This window comes from Mus musculus, chromosome 1 (assembly GCF_000001635.26).
Source record: "Mus musculus strain C57BL/6J chromosome 1, GRCm38.p6 C57BL/6J".
Classification (NCBI taxonomy): domain Eukaryota; kingdom Metazoa; phylum Chordata; class Mammalia; order Rodentia; family Muridae; genus Mus; species Mus musculus.
In genome coordinates, this window is record NC_000067.6 from 13,242,521 (window position 1) to 13,270,283 (window position 27,763).

A 27,763-nucleotide genomic window follows, 5' to 3' on the forward strand; every position below is an offset into this window, starting at 1 on the left:
TGCAAGGAATGAAGCCCTCGGCCGACACGATCAGGCCTGGTCATAATATCTGTGGTTAGTTATTGTGGCTATGTTTTGGAGTCCAGCAGGATCGGCAGGCTGGTTGTTCAGCCTGTTTGGACATTATCCTGACGTCTTGCTTTACTTCTGTGGCACCGAGTGACTGAACCTAACTTTGAAGGGTACTCTACCTCCAGTTTGTATTATTTTCATTAAAAAAATGTTGCTATATTGTATTATCTAAAAGCACCCTTACGGATTGGACGTAAAATGCCTCTGAACCCTTAGGTTTAATCACTCAGTGCCACAGAAATGAAACAGAACTAAAACAGAAAACAAGCAAAAGTCCAGCGATCCAGCAAACTCTTCCGTTTTAGGTTCAAAGTGACTTCCAGGTCAGCTCAGTTCCCAGGTCACTAGTCTATCCCCAGCCCTATGACGAATACTTCTGTTGTGATAAAAGAAAATATAGGCCCAGGCACAGACTATTTTACACTCTCATATAGAGCCACCCCAGTGGGCAGTCATGCAGAAAGCTACCAGGAAGGCACTGTCATCAGACAGAAACATTTTGCATAAAAATTCCTTCAATCACATAAAAGTCACATGAGATTCAAGATATTCATGTTCATAAGGCATGGATTCAATGACAGGTACTAAGTTATCTTACTGGATTAACTACTGCAGTTGCTCTTGGCGTCCCACAGGCTTTCAGTCTAATACAGTAACAGTACTCAGTGGGAACATCTTTTACTTTTACAAACTGCTCAGGTCATCTGAAGTCTTTACATGAGAAAACACAATAAGCTATAAATTAAACAGCAAAACAATGGAAAAAATTAAATGCCCAAACAATTTAGCTTCAAATTTTATATGTTATATCATTGCTCTCTTCAGACACACCAGAAGAAGGCAGCAGATCCCATTACAGAAGGTTGTGAGCCACCATGTGGTTGCTGGGAATTGAACTCAAGACCTTTGGAAAAGCAGTTGGTGCTCATAACCTCTGAGCCATCTCTCTAGCCCTCTGTAGTTTTTTTTTTTTTTTAAATCCACCTTCATTTACATAAGTATCTGAACCAAACTATTTCATGTAGAAAAGACTAGGCCAAGGTGCCTCTGCCACTCCTCCCAAGAGCAAAGCTAAGATGAGTGATTTATCCAACTGTTGTACAATATCTGGTCTATAGATCGGATAAGCAAGAAGGATCCTTGACTAAGTATAATTAAAAATTATGGGAGTTGCTTTTATTAAAAAAGGGTCAAGGAATTATTTATTAAACTGCCACATATTGCACAAATATCTTGGTTGATTGCTCACCTCCTTTGATATCATTTTTAAAGGGAATGGTATAAAACACCACTTAGCTTCAGAATTACATGTGATTTGGACACACACACACACACACACACACACACCCCTGAAACCGAAACTCCTGAGCTGAGTGCCACGTGACAGGTGACTGACTCCTCAGATGGCCGCCCGTTCCCTTACAGCATCTGGGGAGTTTGAGTACTATGCCTTCCTAGGTTGAGAGGAAGGGACATGCTAACAAGAGAACCAATAACATTACAAATGGTCAAGTGCGATCTGAAACTTGACTAGGTGGGTGCTATTTGGTGTCTGCATGTAACAGCTTAAGAACAAAGCAGAGAAAGTTAAGTACTGTATAGCAAAGTCATGCAATGAGAACCTCAGTCAAAATTAGAAAGCTCCTGAAATCATGGAATGATTTCAAATTCACTGCAAAGATCGTTTTTGTGCTTACAATTACAAAAGGATAATGAATAAAAGAGACAGAAGCATAAAGACATTCATCTCTTAGTAATTTAATTTGTACCTTAAGGATTTAAGATTTGTCTGAATTTCAGAAAATGCTTACCAAAATACTTCCTTCAGACAACCAAGAGAATTAGCAGAATGAAAATCTGCAAATAACCTTTAGACACTAAATAAATATAACAGAAATAAATAAAGACCCTAGAATACATTTGTGCCATGCTATGTACATTTGTCCTTGGCGTGCTCTCACTAGCTGCCATGTTCAGCCCTCCGCTCCACAAGTACACTCCAGCCCAGAGCATACGGAATTCCAGGAACATTACCAAATAAAAGTCAGAACACTTCTGAGACACACCTGGTGATTGTCCACAGCCTCTGTGGTTCAGATCTGCATCTTCAGTGATACACACACACACCATCTTCCAAACAAGCTCTCTCTAGATTAGCAACGAGCAAGTGTCATCTTAGATCGATCCCCTCCATCAGCCCCAGCCCACAGCTTGTCTGGATGTGAACTGAAGCCCAGGCTGAGTGCCCTTCTGGGGAGAGCTGACAAACTATCACTGGATCCTTTTTCAGCTGCTGGCCACACAGATACCCACCCCTTTGACAATCCAGCATGGTGGAACACTCGAAAATTCTTCCTGCTTCTAGTCTATTGCTTGCTCTAAAACTGGCTTTCTTTTCATTGAGATAATAGCTTTTCCTGCAGTCACATGGTGCAAAAGCTACATTAACAGAGCTTTATGATAACAGACTGAGCAAGCCACTGCCCCACTTGCTATTAAGAGACAGACGTCATCTCTTCCCACACCCCCAACCCCCACAGCCCTACCTCCCCCCAACCCCATACACACAGTCTGTAACTCAGGATCTCACTGTTGAAAACACACATGTGCATGCATGATATACCGGCAGACACTCATATATCTTCTATGTGCATGCATGATATACCGGCAGACACTCACATATCTTCTATGGTTTCTAGATTTGTTACTAAAAATAACTGCTCAGAGCAAGCATTTTGATTCAGGTTTTCTCTTCTCTAGATGTAGCATTCTGAAGTCTTCTTAAGGAACCACAATATTCGGCAGAGAAGACGGGACAGTTTGAAGAAATCATGCACACCCCTTCCTGCTCCTCTCTAGAGCTTTGCCCCTAGTGACATAAAGCTGTCGAATCTCGCATGATGAGCACTTTGGAGATTTAATAGCTACTCACATGCTGGAAACAAATTCCTTGTTTTAGCAAAATACTCATAAGCACAGTAATTATCCTCAGTAATTTATAAGTTACTCCAAGAAGAAAAGTACTTCCGTGGCTAACACAATATTAAGAACACAGAAAGTTCCCTTCATTAGTTAATTTGATCTATTTTTGACCAAGAAGGAAGGAGGAGGGGGGAGGAGGAGGGAAGAAGGGGGAAGAGGGAGGAGAACAATAACAGCAGCAGCAGCAACAGGGTCTGCTAACTGCTGGTCCTCTATTAAAGGCGGTGTTTCTTTCTTTTTCTTCATTTAGTTTTATGTGTAGCTATAAACTTAACTACAGTCCAGCTAGACCTGGAGGGTTAAGGAAAACAGGAAGTGCCTGAGGGCATCAAGTACTTGTGTTTTCTAAAGGAACAGTGAGAACAGTAGGTGCCTGGGATTCTCTGAAGGACTGGCCTGGTGGCTAAGATCGTCATGGTGATCTTGCTCACCTTGCTGTTCATAAACTCAAAAGGCCCCATGGCTTCCACCATGTTCACGCTAACTTTCCCCTTCCCCAAAACCACAGCTTGCTTGCCATCAGCTACTCAGGTTTGGCTGTGCCAATGGAAAGCCTAGAACATGTTGAGTTCAGCATTTGCCAAGGATAAGATACCAGGATCTGCTTCAGGATGAAGTCTTCATCCTCATTTTCTCTGAGAAGGAGCTGCTGCCAGGGTCATCACAGAGCCTGACATCATCACCTAGCACTGACTCCTAGGATGAGTCTGGGCAACAAGAATCCTTTCTCTCTGCTGCTCAGAGCAGGTCGGTCTGTTATCTTTAAAGCGTTGTCTGCAAATGGCTTCAAAGAGACTTGCCAATGCCAATGAGCACAAGTGGCTGACCTGGGTGACAGGAATTGGCTACAAGGTCTGCAGAGAAGGTCTTTTTGTTGTTGTTGTTTTTACACTTTTATCTCTTTAAAAAGTTTTAAATGTATTTTTAAGTGTGTGTGTGTTCATGAGAGTGACCATGTGTATGTATCAGATCTCTTGGTGCTAAAGTAGGTAGTTGTGAGTGATTTCACAAGGGCTCTAGGAACTGAACTCAGGTCTTCAGAAAGACTATGCAGTTCTTAATTGCTGAGCCATTTCTCTGCCTCTTATTTATTTGACATACATTTGTATGTATTTATGGGGTATAATAATGGTTTAGTTTGTTGAGCACTTAGTATGGATTAAAGCCATGTGCCATCAGACTCAGTGTGTTAACTATCTTAAGTTCAGTGCTGCCCAGTGTTTTCAGACTGTTGCACAACTGATGTGTAGAACACTGCATTTTACAAAACTAACACTTCAGGTCCCCCAAAGCTCCCTGCTTCCCCGTTTCCCAGCCCTAGCACCCAGCAGTCCAGCTTGCTCAGACACCTCTGGTAAGTGAACCCGTGCGATATCTGTCCCTTCATGTACGGACATTTTACAGAATAAATACTAGGTCGCAAATCACTTTACAGAATCGGTGTTATTCAAAACTAAGTAAAAAAGTTACATACTTTAGTACAGAAAATCCTGAGATTTGACAGAAACTACTTAACAAAATGCCTCCTATCAAACACATCTCAGTAGAATGTCTTCACCAGACTCTGTGCTTACACTGCAAGATGGATCGCTGTCAGCAAGTCTATCCCTCTGCCATGGTTTCTGCTGGCATGCACACACCGGTAAAATCATCTGAGTTCACTCTTGGATGCAGACAGTGGCTACAACAGATTTTATCATTAGCAATTTTAAACTTTTTTTCTTCATCAAGGCAGCAGTGTTTATAAAAGAATCAAATGAGAAAATCTGTGAAGTTGTTTCTGGTGTCAACATCTATAATGGTGGTAATGTATAACTGGTGGCAATACAGAGCTTAGGTTCAGGTCCTAACTCAAGAGCTTGATGAGGAAGGAATAAAACAACAACTCAGCAAAATGCTGCTGTAGTTTGTAAACCGAGATATAATTTCTATTCGGTGCAATATATAGGATTCAGAGCTCATTACACGGAGATCAGGAGTGGAGACCAACAAAGGTGTGGCTGACTCAGGCTCTATGAAGCTAGAAATCTTTCTCCCTGTACAGGTCTCAGGCGCATGCTGCAAGGGGCTCCTTACCTCATCTGCAGACAGTTCTAACATCTGATGTTCTTTTACTACAGACCAGTTGTGCTTTTTGTGGAACTTCAAACACAAATGCATGGTAATTACTCTTGAGTTTCTACAACTCATTCAAGGTCCTGCATATATTGTGCTCCTGTTCATTGGCGAGTATCCTATAAATGTGAGTATATTACAGCCTGTTTGCCCAAACTCCTATAGAGGGGCACTCAAACCATTTTCAAGGAAAAGCTTGTCATACAAAGAACTCTAAAAAGGTTCACAGACACGCTCCTCCCTCTTGGGTACATATCCTGAATGATATATACCTCAGCACTGACCTTAGGGCTGACTTTACTATATTCATCAGTTTATGTCATGTGGTTCCACAGCTTTAAGGTGGGGGTTACAGGTGGGTCTAAGCTTCTTTGCTAGTTTATCTGAGAATCAGGCTCCTAAGAGCAGAGCATCTGGGAGCACAGGCATCAAGGAGCGCCAATCACACCTCTGACCCGTCCTTGAGCTGCACCCCACCTGGGAGGAGTTGTGTTTGATAGGAGGCATTTTGTTAAGTAGTTTCTGTCAAATTTCTGGATTTTCTGTACTAAAGTATGTAACTTTTTTACTTAGTTTTGAATAACACCGATTCTGTAAAGTGATTTGTGACCTAGTATTTATTCTGTAAAATGTCCGCACATGAAGGAGGTTATATAGCAAGAGGGGAAAACACTTTTGGTTTTCTGTTTTGTTTTGTTTTTGGTTTCCTTATTTGTTTTGTTTTGGATTTTATCAAGACAGGGTTTCTCTGGGTAGCCCTGGCTGTCTTGGTCTCCCTTTCTAAACTCGGCTGTCTTTGAACTCAGAGATCATCCTGCCTCTGCCTTACAGGTGCTAAGGCATGCGCCATCACGCCTGACAGGGAAAATCCATTGACGAAGCCCACTTACAGGCAGGAAAGAGCACTGCGTTCACATGCTGAATACAGAGATGCCCAAGCAACATGCAATTCTCTGAGTCTCATGTGTCCTATATGAAAGGGTAACAATTGGGACTGCTATAAATCTGTGGGTTACAGGTACAACGTGTAGCTCCGGCCTGATGTAGTAAGACACCTCAATGGCAGCTACTGCTGTTTCTTAGGCTGACGTGTGTGCTCCCTGGTTTTATGTCAACTTGAAATAAACAGCAGTCATTAGAGAGGAGAGAACCCTAACTAATTAAAAAAAAAAGATTCAACAAAAGGAATGTTCTGATTTAACAAAAGGAAGAGAGAAATAATATTTGAAAATAATAAGAATTATAAGAAAAAAATAAAAGTGCATATGTAAAGTTAATTGGACAATTGTAGCTGGGAATCTATGGTCTTTATATCCTAAGCTCTATGCACACAAAACAAAGTCAATGACTTCTTAATGGACTTCTGTGATATATATGTCAAAAAACCCCAAAACCCAAACTGGGCATAGTGTGCACACCTTTCATCCCTGGTGCCGGGAGTAGTGCAGAGACCAAGGCAGGCAGGGCACTGTGAGTGCAAGGTTAGTCTGGAATAGAGGGAATTCCAGGACACCCAGGAACATAAACAGAGACCTTGTCACAGAGACAAAACACAAACACAGAACAAGAACAGACCCCTGATTTTATTCTATCCCAAAGTTAAAAAGTTCTAACCTAGAAATACTCCATAGCAACTGTGAGCACACGTTTGTGTGACTAGGAATGAGGTAAGCTCTGAAGGTGACATGAACAACACTTTGTAGAATGTGGATGGACAAACAGTGTGTACTCATAATCTCATGACCATCATTCGTCCATCATTATCGTTAAATCATCATGGTATAACTACTAGTTACAGTAGTTATCATGGTATAACTACTGGTTAAATCTATTTTAAAATGCAATAACGAGTTTCACAACTAATTGTAAGAAATGCAATAAGAATGTCATTTGAATTCCTGTACATAGCAGATGTGGAAGTACACAAAGCCACTTGAGCCTCTAGCATCCTTCCTTCAGAGAGCAAGTGAGACGCTCACCTCTGACAGCCTCTGCTGCTGGGTTATCACCCTATGAACACTCACTAGGGACTGCATTCTTTCTACCAGAGCAAAATGAGCCTTATAGAAGACCCAACAGTATTCTGAGTAGAGACTGCTAGCTTGTCGGGTTATTTTCAGCAGTCGCTCCTATAAAGAGCAGTGCATGAATGTCTCAGTCCATCCCACTGCAGGAGAGGACTGAGGAGAAGGGCTGCGAACTGCGACTTTCTCTAAACACAACACTGCCAAGTCCCACTTTTGAAGTCAGGCACAGGGTGCACGATGCACTTCCAGTCCAGCTTCTGCCCCTCACCTAAGATTTCAGAAGCTTCAAACCACAGCCCCAGGCTCGCCACTGGTGCAGCTGCAAACAATCTAAACTTCCTTTTAGATGAATCTATTCTTCAAAATTATAGGACTAAAATTGAAATTAAGTGACCTGGTAGCCAAAATTAATACAAATGTTAGTGGTGTAGGAAATATTAAACCTATACCATAGGCTTTCAAGAATGCCTGAGGTTCAGAAATGATCCTATGTCAAAGGAGTGTGCTTCACGGATTAGCTGAGCCCTCCGAGGGCTGATGAGGGAACGCTCATCACTTTCTGAGATGCCTGCGAGGCTCTCTGACTGACCAGAACTGTAAACTGTCTGACTAAAGTGGAGATGAGCACCACAGCCGCCATCACTCATTTCAAATCCCCAGGCCCAGAGAGTTCCAGGTCCAGCCAAGACTTTTCCAGTATTTACTTTTTAAACTATTTATATATTAACTAAAAAAAACCAATATTCCAAAAATGTTACTTAGAACTCACAAAGTAAGCAAAGGTGAGACTAGTCTATACCTAGTCTTTGAGCTATAAAGAATCGACGTGGTAGAGACAAGGTTGCCACATCCCTTTGACCTGTGTTCCCCCGAATCCTTGGTCATTCAGGGAATGTGATGGCTGTTCTTGGTTGTCAACATGGCTATATCTAAAATTAACTAAAACCCCAAAATAGAGGACATGGCTGAGAGGGATTTCTGCTTAGTTTGAGGTAGGAAGATATACCACGAATCCAGATCTAATATAGAATACACCTGCTAGAAGCCCATACAAAGGTGATTCTCAACGCGTGGGTTTGACCCCTTTCGAAGGTTGCGTATCAGATACCCTGCATATCAAGTATTTACATAATGATTTATAACAATAGCAAAATTACAGCTATGAAGTAGCAATCAAATATTTCTATGGTTGGCTCCCAGACCTGCAGGAGTGTATTCATGGGTCCCAGAGTTAGGAAGGCTGAGGTCACTGCTGTATTCATGGGCCACAGAGTTAGTTAGGAGGCTGAGGTCTCTGCTGTCTAAGGAGAGAAGGAAGGAGCTTTTGTTCTTTGCCTGTGTGCTCTCACCTTGCTAGCACGTCCATTCCTTCTCTGGCACTGGAGTTGACTACTTTGGGATTCCAGTGTACACTGAAGATCAGCTGAGCTATCCAGCCTTGTGGACTGAGCAGCTACTGCGTTCTTGGACTTTCCATTCACAGTCAGACATTGCTGGATTAGCTGGACCACAGCCTGTAAACCATTCTAATTAATCATGTATACATATACATACATGTGTATATGTGTACATGACAAATGCAGGGCTCAGGATCTGCTCTTCACACTTGGGTTCTGTGTATTAACTTCATCCACACAGAACGTAAAGTGCAAAACACTGGGATGACACTTGATCTTCCCATCCAATGAAAAGGGATGCTATGAACATGTTAGGCCAACACTCTCATCCACAGAGATACATCCTCGTCCTCCTTAGGTCTTTCACTGACAACCCGTTTAATCAAAGATCACTTTTCCTTTGTTCACTAGTTGGCCACACAAACAGAATAAAAGACCAGAAGGTACTTTATGTGAGAACTAAATTTATTCAGAGTCAGATAATTATTCATCTTTTCCTAACTTGTGCAAGAACCAGCAAGACTCCGAACGAGGGGTGCTAAGAAGGATGTGCCTTGCGCTGTCTCTAGACCCGCAAGTCTCTCAGTGGACAGAGCGTGGTTTATTAGCTGAGCTGATTCCGACTGCTTCAAGCACCATTTGATAATACTTTTTGAGAACGTGGGCTTCTTCCCTTCACACTCCTCACTTTCTCCTTTGTCTAGAAATAGCTCTAGAATATTTACTATTTATCTTTGTTAGGCAGAAGGTGGGAATAGCTGCAATCCCAGCAACACCCACAACAAAGCAGAAAAATGCCATCTGTGGAGCAGAGAAACCCTTCCTCCCAGCTCAGGGAGCCCAGCACACAGTGCAAGAGCCAATTCTCCAGGACAAACAGAAAACAAGACCCACAAAACTCCACAAAGGCCATAGCAGAGAGATTATCTGCAAAATGAAATTCGGTTATGGCGAGTCAGGAGGCCTCAGCAGTAATGCAGGGGAGAATCGGGCACAGAATCATGTTTATACACATACGCTATCTATCAAATGATTAGGACAAAGGTGCTGCTATAGTGATTGATGAGAAAGGGTCCTGATCAAACATTTCTCCTTGGCCATCACTAATCACCACAGAAATGCAAGCCAGAAGCAAAGTGAGACACCAGCGCATGCCCCTGAGAATGACTATCAAAAGACCAGAGGCCAAAATGTGACCATGAGGATCTAGAAGCTGGCTCCCTTCTGCACTGCTGCTATGTCAAATGACACTAGGCCAGCACTGAGTGGGATGGGAGGTTAAACACAGCAGAGAGTAGGGCAGAGTGCGAGCAGATGTAAGAGTCACCTACAGAATGGAGACTTACCTTTAAAGACACTGCGCTAAGTGAAATAAGCCAATGGGGAAAATCCCCAAGACCCGTGTCATTCCTTGGGCATGAGGGGCCTGGAATGGCAGAAACTAGAGCACTGGCTGGCACAGCGAAGGAGAGAAGACTGGGGATGTCACGATGCACTCACAGCTGGGGAGGACACAGACCCCAGACACCTGACACGGCTGCATGGCAGGGGACGTGTACAGAATGCCTCAAAGCTGTACCTCAAAAATGGTGAGAACCTGAAGCTCAGGGGCCTTATATTTAATAATCTCTTCAATGTTCTCTTAAAGCTTCATTAGTTTTCAACACTACTGCCTCAGTAGAAATGTTTCTCTCCAGCTACAAAAACAGGGAGTCCTAAAACCAAACCAAAACAAAACAGAAGAAATCCCCTGGGACTTAGTGGTCAGAGTGATTAGAAACCCCCAATGTTCTATCTGAGAGGCCAAAAGGCAACACACTGTACAAAAGTCGATGACAGCCGGCACCCAAGTTTCTAGTGATTGATGCTAACCTACTGGTCACTACTGAAATAATGGGCAGGAGAGATGGCTGAGGAGGTAAGAGGTGGTGATGCTCTTCCAGAGGGCCTAGGTCCCCAGCATCCAGAGCGGCTCAGCAGCAGGTATTAGTACTCCAACTCAGGATACATGATGCCCTCTGGTGACCTTCAAGGGCACAAGCACACACATGATGCATACATACACATACTTGAAGGCCACACATACACCCACCCCAAGAAATAAAACATAAGTGAAATTGCTCAAAATTTGTATTTTCTGCTGAACTTTCTAGAAAGAGATCAAAACACTATGCCAACTAAGCAACAGAAAATCATGAAAAGCCCAGAGAACAAATTTATCTCAAAAGTCAGAGTTTTCTTAAGTGAGCCACAAATAAACAAATGCATGTAGGTTTTCTACAAGCCAGCTGAATAGATTAACATGGGAAAATAGATTCATTCAAAGACACAAAACAAGACTTTGCATGTCAGGGCTGTGCTGCCCCAGGGAATCCTTCTGCTGTACGCTTAAGTCTCACCACTCCCTTCCACAGAGGACTCAGCTGCTAGGTCATTCCCAGAACCTGTCTGTGGTTTCTCACTTCCCTCTAGGTTGCTAGCATTCCAGGTGGTCTCTGTGATCAAATGGAGCTGGAGTGGGGGGGGGGGTCCTCCAGGATACTACAGTCTGGGTAGCTTGCTGCAGGGATGCAGGTTGCCACAGGGATGCAGGGTGAACGTGCAGACAGCAGTAGCTGCCTTTTCTTACTGCTTTAGCCACTCCTCCCATAAGCCACCAGCGCTCCTTGTCCTTGGTAGGATTAAGGCATGAGTTCTGTTTGAAAAGTGGTTTGCTAGTAAAGCCAGCCTTTCCCAGTCAGGGAAGGTACCAGATTGGACTGTTCCAGGCTACCTGTCCACTCAGCATTATTCCTCTCTGGAATCTTTATGCTCCACATTCCCAACACTTCCTAGAGAGCAGCTGGCAGGACAAGGAGACTGGGTGTGGAGTCAGACTGCAGACTGCCATTGCTGAGGAGGACACTGGCCAGCCCAGAGGCCAGATGGAGTCTTTCCTCTGTTGTACCTGGAAGACCCGGCCACAGCAACACCCATCATGCTGAACCACCAAAGAGCATTATTGTGGTTGAATTACATTTCCCCCTTTGGACATGGCCAATCTCATTAGAAAAGCGCCTCCTTCTTTACAGATTAACTTGTCCCTCATAATGGTTACATTAGGTTACAACTAGCGGGAGTGAGGGGTGGGAGTGGGGCACACAGGGTGCTAACAGTGCACAATGTGTTGCTCTATTGTTCTCATAGGACCACGTGAAGTGGATAGCAACACTCCTCCCAGTTTACAGAGAAGTGAAGTCATTACCAAGCCTCACTGCGTAGGTTCAAATCCAGAACTGCTCTTATACGCTGCACAGAGATCTCGGTGGCTTGCACTCCTGCCTGGCATGGAAGAGGAAAGCAGCCAGGCCCTGTGCATATGGTGGCTGGTACTTCCTCTGAAACCAAAGTGAGCTCAGGCATCCCCTAGAATTCTAGAGATGACAAAACTAAACCTCAGTGAGTGAGGCCTATTCAACACTTCACAGCCAGTGAGACTGGAGTGAGCACAGGCTCTGCCACTGTCCTTCTTCAATCCTCTCAACAGCCAAGACAACATGACTGCTCTCTTCTATGCTGCAGCGGGGGAAAACGGGGCTTTGAAGATGTTGGAAGTTCAGTTAGGATCAGGCTAGCAAGAACAGAAGTTAAACACACACCAAGCGAACCCCAAACTCGGGTCTTCCTTATAAAGGTTGACTGGACTCTACAGATTATGTTTGGAGGGCACTGAGTGACAAAGGACAGATGTGCAGATACCATCATTTCCATGTATTGATCAATCAAGACTTGCTGCATGTGTGCACTGCAGAGGATTTGCACACAGTGAAGTCTTGGCCCTCTGACATGACCATCTAGAGATAGTAAGATGCTTGAACACAAGCTTCAACACCAGCAGAAAAGGCAGCTGAGTGTGTGTGTGTGTGAGAGAGAGTGTGTGTGTGTGTCTGTGTGTGAGAGAGTGTGTGTGTGAGAGAGAGTGTGTGTGTGTGTCTGTGTGTGAGAGAGAGAGTGTGTGTGTGTGAGAGTGTGTGTGTGTGTCTGAGAGTGTGTGTGTGTGTGAGAGAGTGTGTGTGTGTGAGAGAGAGAGTGTGTGTGTGTGTGTGAGAGAGAGAGTATGTGTGTGTGTGAGAGAGAGTGTGTGTGTGTGTGTGTGTGTGTGTGAGAGAGAGAGAGAGAGAGAATGTGTGTGTGTGTGTGTGTGTGCATGCACGCCTTCTCCCGTCCAGACCAGCAGCATGGTTCTAGCCACAGCACACCCATCTCACCCAGCCAATTTATTCTACTGGCTCCTGGAGAACCACAGAGTGAGCAGGGCTCCAAGTCACGCCAAGCCAGCTCGGTCAGAACTGTAGCCTGTCTTCAGGCTCTCTCCTCCCTCACCTTTGCCTCTGTGACCCTGAGCCTCACAATTCTTCCTGCTCTAAAGCCACTCCTTGAAATCAGCACGCAGATGGCTGACGTTTCAGTGATAGTGTCTAGGCAAATGAGGCCCCTACATTTGTAGCTTCGGGTATCACCGTAAGTTCCAGTGCCCACTTCCAGCCTCTCACCCACATTTCTCTCCCTCACTGGAAGTGTCCAAAATAGATCTCCTTACATGTCTATGGAACCTTCTGGTGCCTGCTGCTCCCCACTCTATCAACTGACAATTTCTTACAAACCCTTTCCTCCTTCAACTGTGAAGCCTACCCACTTCCAGAACTTTGGATCTGTTTAAGACTGTTGCTCCTCGGATGTCCCAGATTTCCTTCTCTTCAATGCTTCTCACAAAGCCACCTCCCACAGCAGCAGGGTCTTCTCGCTGAACGCAGTGCTATCTTCAGTCTTCCCCCTCCTGGGCCTCTGTGTGGACCAGCACGTCCAGTGCTGTTACTTTGGTTTAACTTGTAGTTGTCTCATATCCTTCAAGTGTAACCGAGGACAGAAATGGCCAGAGGATACAGTGCTAATTTCCCTGCAGTTCACCACACACTGCAGGAGCGCAAGTGCTTTTTCTCACTGTCAAAGCAAACAGGGGCTGCACTGAGGAAGCTGTGCACTCTTCGTTTTCCAGCCAGATCCATCAAACAGTCCCTGTGCTGTGTTGTCTGAGATCAGCCTGGTCTGGCCCACTAACTGTTCATGCTTTCTATCTGCTTCCACTATAATGACCTCTGTGAGAGCCAAAGTCTTAATTACTGTGCCTAAGAGTTCCATAAAATAACATTTCTCTAACTTGTAAGCCCCTTGCTCAAGGGCAGATACTTCCTCAAATGCTAGAGGCTATTGTTTAGGGAGGATAACAAGCCCCATGTTTTGACTTCCCTAAACAAGTCTGTTTGAGCCAATTGAAGTCAATGTGCTTGATCACATGTACGTAAGATGTATGCTTGCCCCTGATTGGATGGACGCAGGAGATACACAAGCAGGAAGTATGTCAGGATACATGCTTGCCCCCAGTTGGACCTGGTGGGAAAACACGGCCTTATGGGTTTTTAAGCCTCTGCAAAATGTGACTCATCAACATTTTCTAGGAACCCAGGAGTAGACCTTGCCAGGGGCCATCATCCTGGTCAGTATTTGTTTAAAGCTTGCTTCAAATTTGGTTCGACATTGTGGTAGTACTCCTACTCTCGCCTGGTGGGATTAAGAGCTTACCCCGCAGTCTTTCTAAGGCTTATCATCTCCATGCCCACCATCTGAGGAGTTCTCTCTAAATCACAGCCCTTTCCTCAGGCCTCAGCAGCCAAGGAGAAAAACTGTGGCTTTCTCTGTATCAGCCTGCTATTATCTACGGATGTATCTTACCCTCGGTAGACTGCAGACATGGCCGTGACCAGCACAGTGAGGGTGAGTCTGATGTCAGAGTCTCTTGTTTTTATTCGTCTTTGTATTCTGACAGCAACACAAGAGATATGACTCAAACCTGACAGCAGTCACAGCATTTTATTACAGAGTCTTCAAGTTTTCTTAAGGAATGATTACCTATTGTAAAAGAAATGAGAGAAAGGGGCTATCTGTAACCTCTTAAATGAAAAAAATAATTATATAGAGATTTTGTACATAAATTCTGCTATAGTTTAAATATACAAAACTAGGAATAGAATTTAGTCTTAGCTACTGACAACAAACTTCAGATTATGAGAAACACAGTGAAGCAATGACTGAGTAAGAGGCCATTACAGAGCTGGGCCCTTGCCCTGCTCACTGCAGTACAAACGTGCTTCAAAGCCTCACAGCTGAGAGGCCCCACACACAGAAAAACACACCAACGAGAAGAGAGGAGCCTGACCTGCTGTTACACACGAGTCAAAGACAGGGGGATGACAAGTAGACAGAAAACTCCTCCTCGGACGCCTCCCCTTAAACCCAATGTCTCAGTTACCATGAGGGGCTAGAACCTCACTCACCAAAGCAATCTATAAGAAAACCAAATGCCGGCCAGTATGCAGTAGCTTAGAAACCGCAGAGACATGGAAACTGCTCAGAAGGCCACAACAGGCAAGGTGATTTGGGTTCTTTGAGACATTTTACTGTGCAGCTATGCAGCTACTGTTGGAATCTCATAACCCTCTGCCTCAGCCCTCCCCCAGCTCTCACCAGTGCTGGGGCTGAGTATGTCTGCTCTCCGTATAGCTGCTCTCACTGCAAGTGGGATTCTCAAGTCAGTGGTGACTGCGACTCGGCAGGGCAGAGTTGAATGAAAACCCAGGGCCATCTCTTCCCATACAGTCAACATTGTAGTAAATACATCAATAGCATAACTGCCAGTGTTAAATAAATCTGACAAGCACAATCACACAGTTAACTAAGAATCTGCAAATCAGCACGATAGAATCTATATCCTTTTTGTAGATACTAAAGGTTGTCTATTTGTTTAAGAATATAACCAATACTTCCGTTTCTTTTGAGACAGAATCCATTCTTTAAGAAGCAGATCTGCAGCCAGAGATGATATTCAGTATGGCACTGGTTTATCAGCCATAAAGCCCTGGGTGTGTAGTCCCAGAACTGACACACAGGCATACCCACACTCACATCTACACCCAGGATGATACACAGGCATACCCACACTCACATCTACACCCAGGATGACACACAGGCATACCCACACTCACATCTACACACAGGATGACACACAGGCATACCCACACTCACATCTACACACAGGATGACACACAGGCATACCCACACTCACATCTACACACAGGAGAGAGGAAGGGAAGGGAGGGGGAGGGGGGGAGGGGGAGGGGTATAAATGAGATTTCTATCTAAAAATGGCATCTTAGTTTTTGAACAGACACCATGGCCAAGGCAACTCTTACAAAAGACAGTATTTAATTGGGACTGGCTTACAGGTTCAGAGGTCCAGTCCATTATCATCAAGGGAGGAGCATGGCAGGAGAGAAAGGGACTATTCCTTCATCATCAAGCACATCCCATACAGAACGAACAGCACTGTCATATGGAGAGAGAACCCGTCAAGGGTGGTGACAGCTTCAGACACAGGGCAGCAGGGACAGCCTCAATGAGCCCTTGAGTTCCTGCCACATGGGGACATGCTTTGCACTGGTCTAGGAGGGGTGAAAGATAAGTACCTAGGCACGAGCAAACAGTGGCCAGAAAAGGGAAGAGACCTTACCTACTTGAAAGTTGGAGCTCTGAGAGATAAACTCTAGAGATGGCCGGAGATAGAAGCTATACAGCAACATTAATATATTTAATGACACTGAATGTATGTCACAATGGATTTTAAATGGGGAGGGGTTAACTTTACAACAAGATAAAAAATATACTTATATTTACGTTAGTATATGATATAGTAAATAGTATACCCTTATATATCACCAAATAAGTATATGCTCCTAAATTGATCCACATATAAAAATACCATATTCATGTCAAATCAGAGAAAAGTATGATCCCATGAAAAAGGAGAAAGCCAGTGATGAGCTGGGCTGGAAATCCAAGTGAGAGAGAACTATAGATTCCAACAGCAATCAAACAAGCGGCACTGGCCCAAGTCCTCAACCTCTGAGATCAAAAGCAAGCAAAATACTCATAGGATGGCCGGGGAATGCCAGAGGCATACATTACAAACCAGGAGACTTTCCTCCTCCTCAACTGAGGACTGCGATTGTTTATCAGGATATAGAAACTGTATTATAAATTTACTCTAAGAAAGTTATGAACATTTTGTTGAACTATCCAACATACTGGGAGGTAGGTGTGTGTTTACATGTTTGCCCTGCTGGTGACAGAAGCTTGGGCCTTACTCATGAGGAAGGGCTCTGTCTCTGGTGACACCTCCAGCCCAGAAGCTAACTCTTTTTGTTTTTGTTTTGAGACAGGGTTTCTCTGTGTAGCCTTGGCTGTCCTGGAACTCAGAAACCCGCCTGCCTCTGCGTCCCGAGTGCCCGAGTGCTGGGACTAAAGGCTGCGCCCCGCGCCCGGCTCAGAAGCACAGACACCCCTGAGTTCGGGTCCTGGCTGGTCCTTAACTGCTCCTGATCTGACCTTTGTGGAGGCAGGGTCTGTCAGTGAACCTGGAGATCAACAGCACATCTGTACTGGGCGAGAAAACCTTTGCGAAGAACCTGCCTCTCCCCCCAGGCCTTTGCTGACTCATCTATCTCCCAGGCCTTTGCTGACTCATCTATCTCCCAGGCCTTCGAAGCAATCTCACAGCCATTTCTAAGACAATCTTAACTGGCAACATGGCTGCAAGGTATCCTCTTAGTTATAACTAAACAACCAGACTCACAGCTATCACACATGCATTGGCAGACTCCAGACAGGCATTTTGCTAAACCTCATGCCTATTCAAGCAGCCATGTCAACAGAGGCAGGCAAGTCTAGGTGGGTAGGAGCAGGAAGTGCCCAGTTAGAATCTTCTAATCCACGATTGTCTATGGCCTCCAAGAAGTTTTTAGTAATGGCAGCACGTCAAGGTCCTGGTGAGGAAAACCCTTATTTCCTTTGAGGAGACTGAATCTGGGATTCCCCTCAGATATTTACATTCCATTCAACTTTCTATCAAGATACAGTTGATAGCCGGGCGTGGTGGCGCATACCTTTAATCCCAGCATTCGGGAGGCAGAGGCAGGCGGATTTCTGAGTTCAAGGCCAGCCTGGTCTACAAAGTGAGTTCCAGGACAGCCAGGGCTATAGGGAAACCCTGTCTCGAAAAAACCAAAAAAAAAAAAAAAAAAAAAAAAGATACAGTTGATTAGGGTCATTTTTCCTGCAGCTCCATAGATTCATGTTGGAATAGTTAGAAAAATCAGAAGAATAGGTACAGAGTTTAACCAAAGCTTAAAAACTCCAACCTGACACATCTAAAATGTATCAACATCCAGAAAAGCCAACACACTAAAAAGTACGCAAATTGTGTTAACAGTTCCAAAAAAGAAATAAAAATAGCCCCTATACAGTCTCAGCAGCATCCAAAATCCACTGTAAAGCATCAAGGGATATTGTTTCCCATTCTTCCCATGCCAAGTCCCTATAAAAATGTCTTAAATACCAAATGCAAACCTGCACTTCCGGTTACAGTGGAAAATTTCTGTAGCCTATCCCCGGAGTGTTCTTCTCTAGGTGATGGCCAAGGAAATCCTCATAGGTGTTCAAGGAGCAGGCAGAATGAGGCCCTTTGTCAAGATGCAGAGGACCAACCCTGACAAGGAGCAAAGCCAAATGAAGAATGCATTCACACAATGGAGGCCGCAGAGCACCAGCCTACCTCTACACGTACGTGGCCATTACCTTGAGAAGTATTAGGGGGAAAGCAAGTTACAAAACAGCCCAGCAAGTGACACCTTAAAGTAAATCAAATGGTGTCAATAACTGGGCACACAGTGGGTGGAACACTTTAAGATCTTGGTACACTGAACAATGAATTCACTATGGCAATTGTCTCTGATAAAAAGAAAAGAGAATTGTACGAGTAATCCACCGAACGGGAGAGTGAAAAACATTACTGTAAGTTTCAGGACCACCAACCTGCCTGCACAAGTTAAAGTCCTGACACTCAGTGATGGTGTTTGAAGGCAGATTTGGAGAGGTGATGTCAAAGGAGGTGAAAAAAGGAACCACCAAATGCAGGCAGGGAGAGTTATCCACCAAATGCAGGCAGGGAGAGTTATCCACCTCAGCACTACATGATCCAAACAACGGACGACGGTGGCTCCTGTCTGTGTTTTCTTTATAGATGTGTACATATAAGCAAGTATATATTAATACACTATGACTCCTACTGTTTTTATACTTACATAGTTATACAATACAATACATTAAATTTCCATTCTCCAAACTAATCAGTGAGAGGCTCCAGCAAGCCTTCTCCCTGTTGCCAGAGACGCGGTCCTTTTAGAAGGCCACCTCTACTGCTCTAAGCCCACACATTGCCTTTCGCCAGTCTCCCTTTCTCTGCTTGTTCCCTTTCCATTTCTCAACTGCATCCTGAATAAACCAGGAGCAAAGTAATCTTCATAAAATACCACTTGGGTAATGACACTTGTCAACTCTTGGGATTTAAATATTTGATGGTATTTACAAGCTGTAGAAAACTCCTTTATCCCAAATTAAAAGGCCCCAAAGCTTAGCTCAAAGCCACAGCTTGTCAACTCTGTAAAAAATGGCTCCTTCTAGTCTTGCTGCTTTACTCAAAGTCCTGTGTAGGCTCTGCTCGCTCCCCCTCCTTTGGTCACACTCTTTCTTGCTTCAGATGTTACGTCTCTCTCTCGTAGTGCCTTCCTCTGAGATTGCAGTTTCACTGTCTTGCTAAATCCGGGTCTCCTTCTTTTTATGTAAAGGCCCCCTTAACCACCTCACCCAAACTCCAGCTTACTCATTCTCTCTCTGAGCATTTGCTGGATGCCAGCACAAGACATAACTCACAGGTGCACAAATGAAGCTAAGGGCTCCTTTTCTTTTCTCCTTGCTGTGTATGTTGATTTTAAATGCATATCATAAATTTCTTCAACACTATTTTACAAGTCGTTGGGGTTCAATAAATGTCCTCTGCTTAAATGTATAATAAATGCATATGGTAATAGACAGTTTAAAGTTTATCCTTGGCGTTTTTGAATAAACACATTTTCTTGTGTTATATATAACTGAACAGAAGAACAGTGAACTTGGAGTCAGAAGGTCTGTGTGGAGCTGGGGCTCCAACATGGGCCATCACTGACCATGATCCATTCCAATAGGATGAAAAACACTCCATCTTCTGACAGGATCTTTGTGGCTGTTATGTGGAATGAGTGAAGAGATGTTTGTTGCTATACAAGAAGACTGCGTAGAACTTGTTTATTACCCAACAGACATTTACAAGGCTGTTCTCAAAAGATGCCAAGACCCTCATTTACTACAAGGCCTGCTTACGAAGACTCATTTCCTCCTTGGCAACCAGCAGGGACGCTGCTTTTGCCTAATGAAAACAGAGTGACTACAGAAATAAAAAAATGACTGTTTATTTAAAAAATAGACTGTTTATTTTCCGTGTTTGAGTATTTTATCTACCTACATGTAAGTATATATAAGCACCATGTTGACCACAACACCCACAGAGGCCACTAAAACTGGAATCACAAATGATTGTGAACAGTAGGTCCTCTGCAAGACAGCAAGTGCATTTAACTGTTGGGCCGCCTCTTCTCTGAATGTCATTCAATAATCCTACTTCTAAAATGTCTCTATTCTATGAGTAACACACAGAGTAGAGGCTGGTGGGGTGGCTCAGCAGGTAAATGTACTTGTTCCCAGGCCAGACTATCTGAAGGACCCATGTGGTAGAGTCAGCCATCCCCTCTGAGACAGTAAGACAGACAGACAGACACGTACACACACCACCAGCAAACACATACAAATATATCTGATATATAAATACACAATGTTTTAAAATTTTAAAGGAAAAATTTGAAAAGTTAATAAAATTGCTAATTAGAGTAAGTATTTAAAACAAAACAAAACTAGTGCAGAGGACTGGAGAGATGGCTCAGTGGGTAAGAGCACTGACTGCTCTTCCGAAGGTCCGGAGCTGAGCAACCACATGGTGGCTCACAACCATCCACAATGAGATCTGACGCCCTCTTCTGGAGTGTCCGAAGACAGCTACAGTGTACTTATATACAATAAACAAATCTTTTAAAAACAACAGCAGTGCAGTGGACCTCCAGGGCCACAGATCTTCACCTCATCCCTGACGCACTGCAATGACCTGGGGATCCCACAATTGTCTCCTTGAGTTTTACCCCACAAAAGCTAACATAAAATAGACCATGTAAGTCTGTTTAAGACCTCCCAATATGCCTTACACTCTCTTTTACACTTAAATAATGTGTGTGCATGCGTGTGTGTACATGTGTCAGGGACAACTTATAGTTCTCTGCTCCCACTATGTGGGCCCTGATGTGGACCTCAGATAGGCACACATCAGCAAGCAGCACTACCTGCTGAACTACCACACAGGCCGTACACACTCTATTTTTCTTGCTATTCTTTGGCCTTTTACACCCATTTAATGACCTCCAATCTGGTCACTGGCAGCACAGATTTGTGCACTGTGTATCTGTGGGTTCAGTTAGATACAAGAGCTTCTACTAGGTACACTATGACCGACTATCTGTCCTTCCTCTCACTATAGTTCTCTGTGACACAGTATGCTTGCATGGCAAGAATGTTAGTGGGTTGAACCACCTCAGCAGTCCTCAGGTCCAATGTCTTCTTTGTAAATGTGAGACAGAGTCTCACTTGGGAGTCTGAGCTGGTCTGAAACTTATGATCCTCCTACCTCAGCCTCCACAGTGAACGGCCACCACGCCCGGGTAGCTTTATCATTTCCATATAAAAATGTACAAGGAAAATACAGAAAAGAAAGAAAAAGAGCTTGCATATTTTTTTAATAATTTTTTATTAGGTATTTTCCTCATTTACATTTCCAATGCTATCCCAAAAGTCCCCCATACCCACCCCCCCACTCCCCTACCCACCCACTGCCCCGAGCTTGCATATTTTTAAAAAAGATTTATTTATTATATGCAAGTACACTGTAGCTGTCTTCAGACACACCAGAAGAGGGCGTCATATCTCATTGTGGATGGTTGTGAGCCACTATGTGGTTAATAGAATTTGAACTGAGGACCTTCGGAAGAGCAATTAATGCTCTTAAGTGCTGAGCCATCTCTCCAGCCCCGAGCTTGCATATTTTTACTGTAGGAACATAGTATTTAAGTTGATATATTCACTTCTGAAAATTTTAAGGCAAAAAGGTAATTTTAAAATCAATTTATAAAATTGACTCCTACCATTTCCCTGTAACACTATAATAAAAATATTTCCTTATTTCAGTGTTTGACCTTTTGTCTAAATGTGTGTGTGTGAGAGAGAGAAACAAAGAGAAAGACAAAGGTGTGAGCAGAGGAAGGAGAGAAGTAGATAGACAGAAGACAGTCAGGCAGACTGACAGGAAAGCAGCTAGGACAGGCAGACAAACTGACAGTAGTGAAGTACTGCTATGTGGCCCAATCAAGACTAGAACTCATATTATTGCCGCTGCCTCATGACTGCTGGGCAAAATAACTTTTAACACTGCCATAATATTCTAAGTGGCAGTTATAGTTTAAAGTAAACCTGGCAGAACTTTCTCATAACTTCAACCTCGCCATTGCCATTTTGTTCACGGTGTGCACATGCTTGGTTTAAATGATAGATCTGCAATCATGGAATGCAGATAGATGGTCGACAGCAATCACACAGCCATGTCAATCACCAAAACAATGCTGGAGCACTGCACTAAGAAACACGACCAAAAAAAGCCGGGTGGCGCACGCCTTTAATCCCAGCACTTGGGAGGCAGAGGCAGGCGGATTTCTGAGTTCGAGTCCAGCATGGTCTACAGAATGAGTTCTAGGGCAGCCCGGGCTATACAGAGAAACCCTGTCTTGAAAAACCAAAATAGAAACATGATAAAATATTGAATAAAGTTATGGTGTCAGCTTAAATGTTAATATTCAAAGATTCCCATCAGGCACGGCAGCAAACACTTGTAACCACACCCCAGGCTTGGGAGAACACAGTATTAACCTAACAGTTGGGAGAAGGAGGAAGGGAGTGGCCGGTCTGTACTATTTATCAAGACTCTATCTTAAAATTAAAATAATTAATATTAACAAATATATAAAATAATGCACTTACATTCCAATTTAATGGCAAATTAAGCTAGGTTCCATCATGTGTCTATATAAAAACTGTAATTTGGCATGTAATAGCTTATGGATATTATAGTTTCTCAGATAAAAAAATGCTCAGATATTCACTGAAACTCAATCACTGACTGACAGATTCAATACCTATCATTTTTATGAACAGCAATGCATAAAAACATTTTATTTAGAAAAGCAATTAGGGAAACAGCAGATTTGTTTAAGGAGCTGCAGAAAGTCAGAACCTAGACTAGGGTCCCAGCAGTGTCCATGATCACCCGACAGCAGAGTCATCTCCCAGGCCCGGGCGCTCAGTGTTGGTACAGAAATGCCTAGTGCTTCCCCGCTCTAAAACAAAGATGAGTGAAGCACTGCACACAACAGGACTACAGGCCTGTCGCTCCCTTCACTGGTAGCCGTGGGACACAGGACCCCTTGGTGGATGTCATATCCTAACTGACTCGAGATTATGTTCAGAATGTCCCTGTCTGTGCTAAACAAATGGACAATATTCTAAAACAAAACAACACTAAAACTAAGAAAGTCTTCCTTCTTTGGCCAACCTAATTCTCTGAATCTTTTTTAAAGCAACAAAATCAAAACTTGTGAGGAGACCTATACTGATTTTATGATACATATTCAAGCCTATTTTACTATCTGCCCAATCAACAAACACTAATGGTATCTGCTCTGACAAACATGCTCCCAGAGTTAATAAAAAAGCCCATGAAATTATGCTTGCACTCGTTTATCTTGAACATATACCTGTGAGCAATTACTTAATGCTGAATTACCTACCTCATATTTATTGAAAATAGAGAATTGCTGTGAGATTTCAAAGCACATTAAATTATCAACTGAAACTCTAATGAATGTACTCTAAGAGCCTAATTCTGTAAATTTATGCTTGTCATCTTCAATAAAAGAAAAATATATGTTGGAATATATTTTGTCTAATTAAAAAAAACAAGACATGAAAATACTTTTAAAACTTTGAAAGCATGGAGGAGCTCTTCCAAATACACACAGCTTCTCACCTGACTGCAGATCTGCCATGTGTTCTGCCTAAGAGAAAAGAATAAAATCAAAGAAATGGGAGCAAGAAAAGCCCAGCATGAAGCATGGCAGAGGGCACTGGTTCAGCTGAGAATCCCCAAAGGGTACCCTGCACCTATGGGTGCGGCTTATGTGAGGGCTGGGCAGTAAGTAAGCTGCCATTATGTTTGCTTTCCTTCCTGATACTGGAAGAAGGAGCGGTTCTTTCCTCATTTAAAATCAAGTTATACGTAAGGACTAGGACTGAGTAGAGAAGGGTATTTACATAGCATGTCTGAAGGCCTAGGTATAAGCTGCAGCACAGCAAAAATAAGGAAAGTAAAACCTGAATAAAGAGTTTGAGGGAACAAATACTTTTCAGAACGGTAAGTTATTAAATGGTGCTGCTGGAGGACTTGGCCGTGTGTTCCAGAACTACTGTGAGTAACTGCTTCTCAGAACCTGTAAGTTAGAGCTTTCTATAGCAGTGCAGGAAGAGAGGCACGGCAATGCTCCTCTGCTCCAGCTTCAGGGACACCCAGCCACAGTGGGGTGGCCAGGTCCTTACTGCTACCTCTGCAAACAGATACGCCTTCACAAAGCAGCAAGGCTTGCTGGGTCACGTGCCTTGGAGTCCAGTGCCTTCCATGCCCACACGCCAGTATTTGCCAAGGCCAAAACAATGGGCATCAGACCAGCTGATTTTACCTGTTCTTGAATGGAATTACGTAGGGAAGCTGGAAGTTAAAACCTTTCACTTTGCTCTGAAATTACTTTCTATGAGGGGAGAGGGGAGGGGGGGTTGGGGGGAGGGAAGGGGAGGGGGAAGGGGGAGGGGGGGTTGGGGAGAGGGGAGGGGGGAGGGGGAGATGAGAGAAAGATGAGTTTAGTAGGCTGAAGAAGAAAGGAGGTTGTAGAGACTACACAAACACATAGACACCAGGAAATCAGTATTTGTGGTCACATGACTGCACCGTGTGGGCCTCTTCCTAGCCACTACTTTCCTGGGTTTGAAGTGTGATTCCCTGTGCAGCCTGTGCTCTCAAACTGCCCTCCCATCTTTAAATTGTCCTAAACCTTCAACACTAGCTAGCATTTTTCTACAGGCACAGACATGGCTAAACTTTATCCTGAAAGGAGGATAAAATTCAGCCAGAGTCTGTCAAAGCAAAGCACATGCTTTGAACACATAACCCTACCCTTCCTCTGGACCCTATCCCCAGCAGTGTCTGGTTCATCTTCAAGTCTACTGCCGCTGCCGCCGCCGCCAACGCTGCTGCTGGTGCCTTCGCTCTTCACTGTCAGTTTCCTGTTTACATCATCACTTCCCCCCTTTGATAAGGCAAATTTTATAAGGCGTAAAGCATTTTTTTTCCCTGACCACAGATTTAACAGCAGTCTCCTCTGGGACCGACCTTCAGGCAGGTCTTCCCTTTCCCCCACCTCCTGACATCTGCCACAAGGGTTATATTACAACCGTCCAAATCAAAGTCCCAGAAAATGACAGGTGGGTGCTAAGTTAGAACATGAAGATAAATGGTAATGTTTACAAAAAGAATAGTAATTCCCAAATACATCTTCTTTGGAGCTGTTTATTTTTATCTATCTATTTATTTTCAAAGCCTCAGAGATGAATTAATAACTTACTAATTTACTAATTGCACTGAAAAAAACAAATGTCACGACTTCCCCGTCTTTAAGAAAACAGTAAAATCTGATCATTACAAAGCAAATTCCACATTGTATATCACTACCTCTGCTTTTTATTAAAACATCTTTATCTTGGTGACTTAAATTTTTAAAGTCAATCTGTGACCTGCCTAAACTGTTTATAAATCAGAGACTCTTTCAATAGACACACACACACAAAAAGGCACTTCTAGCTTTTAAATGAAGGTAGGAGTGGCTGAGGACTGGTTGGCACACACCTCAGAAGTCTGAGTTGCAACTTGTAATTTTGTGCCAAAAGCAACATGTAGGGGAAGCATTTGAAACACAACAATAAAATCTTGCAAAACAATTTCTTTCTTTTCTTTTCTTTTCTTTAAATCACCTAGAAAAGAATCCAGGTCCAACTTTCCCTCACTGAAAGACCAGCTTCCAGTAGGCAGAGTGTAAGAGTGTAAGAGCTTCCAGCAGGCAGAGTGTAAGAGTGTAAGAGCTTCCAGTAGGCAGAGTGTAAGAGTGTAAGAGCTTCCAGTAGGCAGAGTGTAAGAGTGTAAGAGCTTCCAGTAGGCAGAGTGTAAGAGTGTAAGAGCTTCCAGTAGGCAGAGTGTAAGAGTGTAAGAGCTTCCAGTAGGCAGAGTGTAAGAGTGTAACAGCTTCCAGTAGGCAGAGTGTAAGAGTGTAAGAGCTTCCAGTAGGCAGAGTGTAAGAGCTTCCAGTAGGCAGAGTGTAAGAGTGTAACAGCTTCCAGTAGGCAGAGTGTAAGATCATCATCACTGAGAAGCTCAGGGTGTGTGTGTGTGTGTGTGTGTGTGTGTGTGTGTGTGTGTGTGTGTACACACCTTTTCTTCTGTTAGCAAAAAGGTTTGAGAAATTCCTCGAAATAATTCTCACTCCCACACTGGCTATTTTAATATAGTAATTGTTCTAAGATTTGCTTAATAACCCAGCAATCCACTATATGAGGTTGAAAGTGTGTGATCTCTGGGTCCAGCCTGGTTCTGCCTGGGCTTTCCTCCTGTGGCTCCAGGGGCCCTGACTCAGATCTGGGCTGCAGAGTGGGTCTGAGATCCTCAGATGGAATCAGTTATAATAAGAACTTCCGTCTAGGGGCAGGAGAGATGGCTCAGCGGTTAAGAGAAAAGTCCTGAGTTCAATTCCCAGCAACCACATGGTGGCTCACAACCATCTGTAATGGGATCTGATGCCCTCTTCTGGTGTGTCTGAAGACAGCTATAGTGTACTTACATATAATAAATAAATAAATCTTACCAAAAAAAAAGAACTTCTGTCTATTATAATGTCTGAGATTCTAGGCATGGTGGTATGCCCCTTTAATCCTGGCACTTAAAAGGCAGAATTGGGTAAATCTCTGAGTTAAATACCAGTCTGGTCTATGGTCCAGGACAGCCAGGGCTATACAGAGAAACCCTGTCTCTAACAAAAATTAAATAAAATTTAGAAGCTAGGATAAGGCAGGGCAAGCCTTAGTGTAAGCACTCATGGGGAACAGGCTAGAAGATTTAAGTGAGCTTGAGGTCAGCCTGGTCTACACAGAGTCCCAGGCTCTTCACTATTACATAGAGGGCCACTGGCCAGGAAGGGCCTTTTCACCCAGACTGCCTAAGCGTAACCATGACAATTAAAAAAACCCTCTTATTCTATTTCACTTCTTTCATTTGCAGTTGTCAAACAATTATTCAGAAGAAATAACCAGTAAAACGAAATTGCCACCATAAATTCAGTGGCCTAATGGGACTACATTAGGGGAGAAATAGTTCTTACACAGGACTAAGACCAGTCAGAGCTGTATTTACCAAAATTTCCCCTAAACACAGGCTACAGATAACTGTACAAGAGAACCTTAATTATGTAAGAGAACCACGCACAGTCCTTTTGATAGCTGCATGTCCCTGAGTAATACAAATGGTCAGCGCCTACTCAGGAGCCATGACGGTGAAGGAAAACAGCAGGCTAGCCCAAGACCAGGTCAGCAGAGGAAAGAAAAGAACATTTGAAAAGGTGTTTCTAAATTAGCAAGGGTTTTCTTAGACTTACAGAAAATTTTCCCTTCCTGATTAAATAGAACTCCAACACAGAGCTGAACTGGATCACACCATGGGGCCATGCTAACTGCAGTGTACATATTCTACAATGAAAACCCCAGATTGTAGATAACCATGATTTGTGTGTTTAAGCAGCAAAACTTTTGAAAATTAAAGGTTGTATGGCTACTGATACTGCTGAAATAGTCTGTCCAAAAAACCCATATAACTTTGTGAACCATCAATGTAAAATATAGGGC

The 27,763-nt window shown here is 43.5% G+C and overlaps 1 protein-coding gene across 23 annotated transcripts in view; it reads right to left on the minus strand.

Annotated features, from left to right (window-relative positions):
* Positions 1–27,763, minus strand: part of Ncoa2 (nuclear receptor coactivator 2) — a 235,123-nt gene that overhangs the window by 103,416 nt on the left and 103,944 nt on the right. For 2 of the 23 annotated variants that reach the window (XM_017319234.2, XM_017319235.2), the window contains one exon: positions 14,363–14,539. The exons of the other annotated variants lie outside the window; for them this stretch is intronic. The gene's annotated coding sequence lies outside the window, so the exon portion shown is untranslated. The remainder of the gene's footprint in view (positions 1–14,362; positions 14,540–27,763) is intronic. 23 annotated transcript variants of the gene reach the window in all.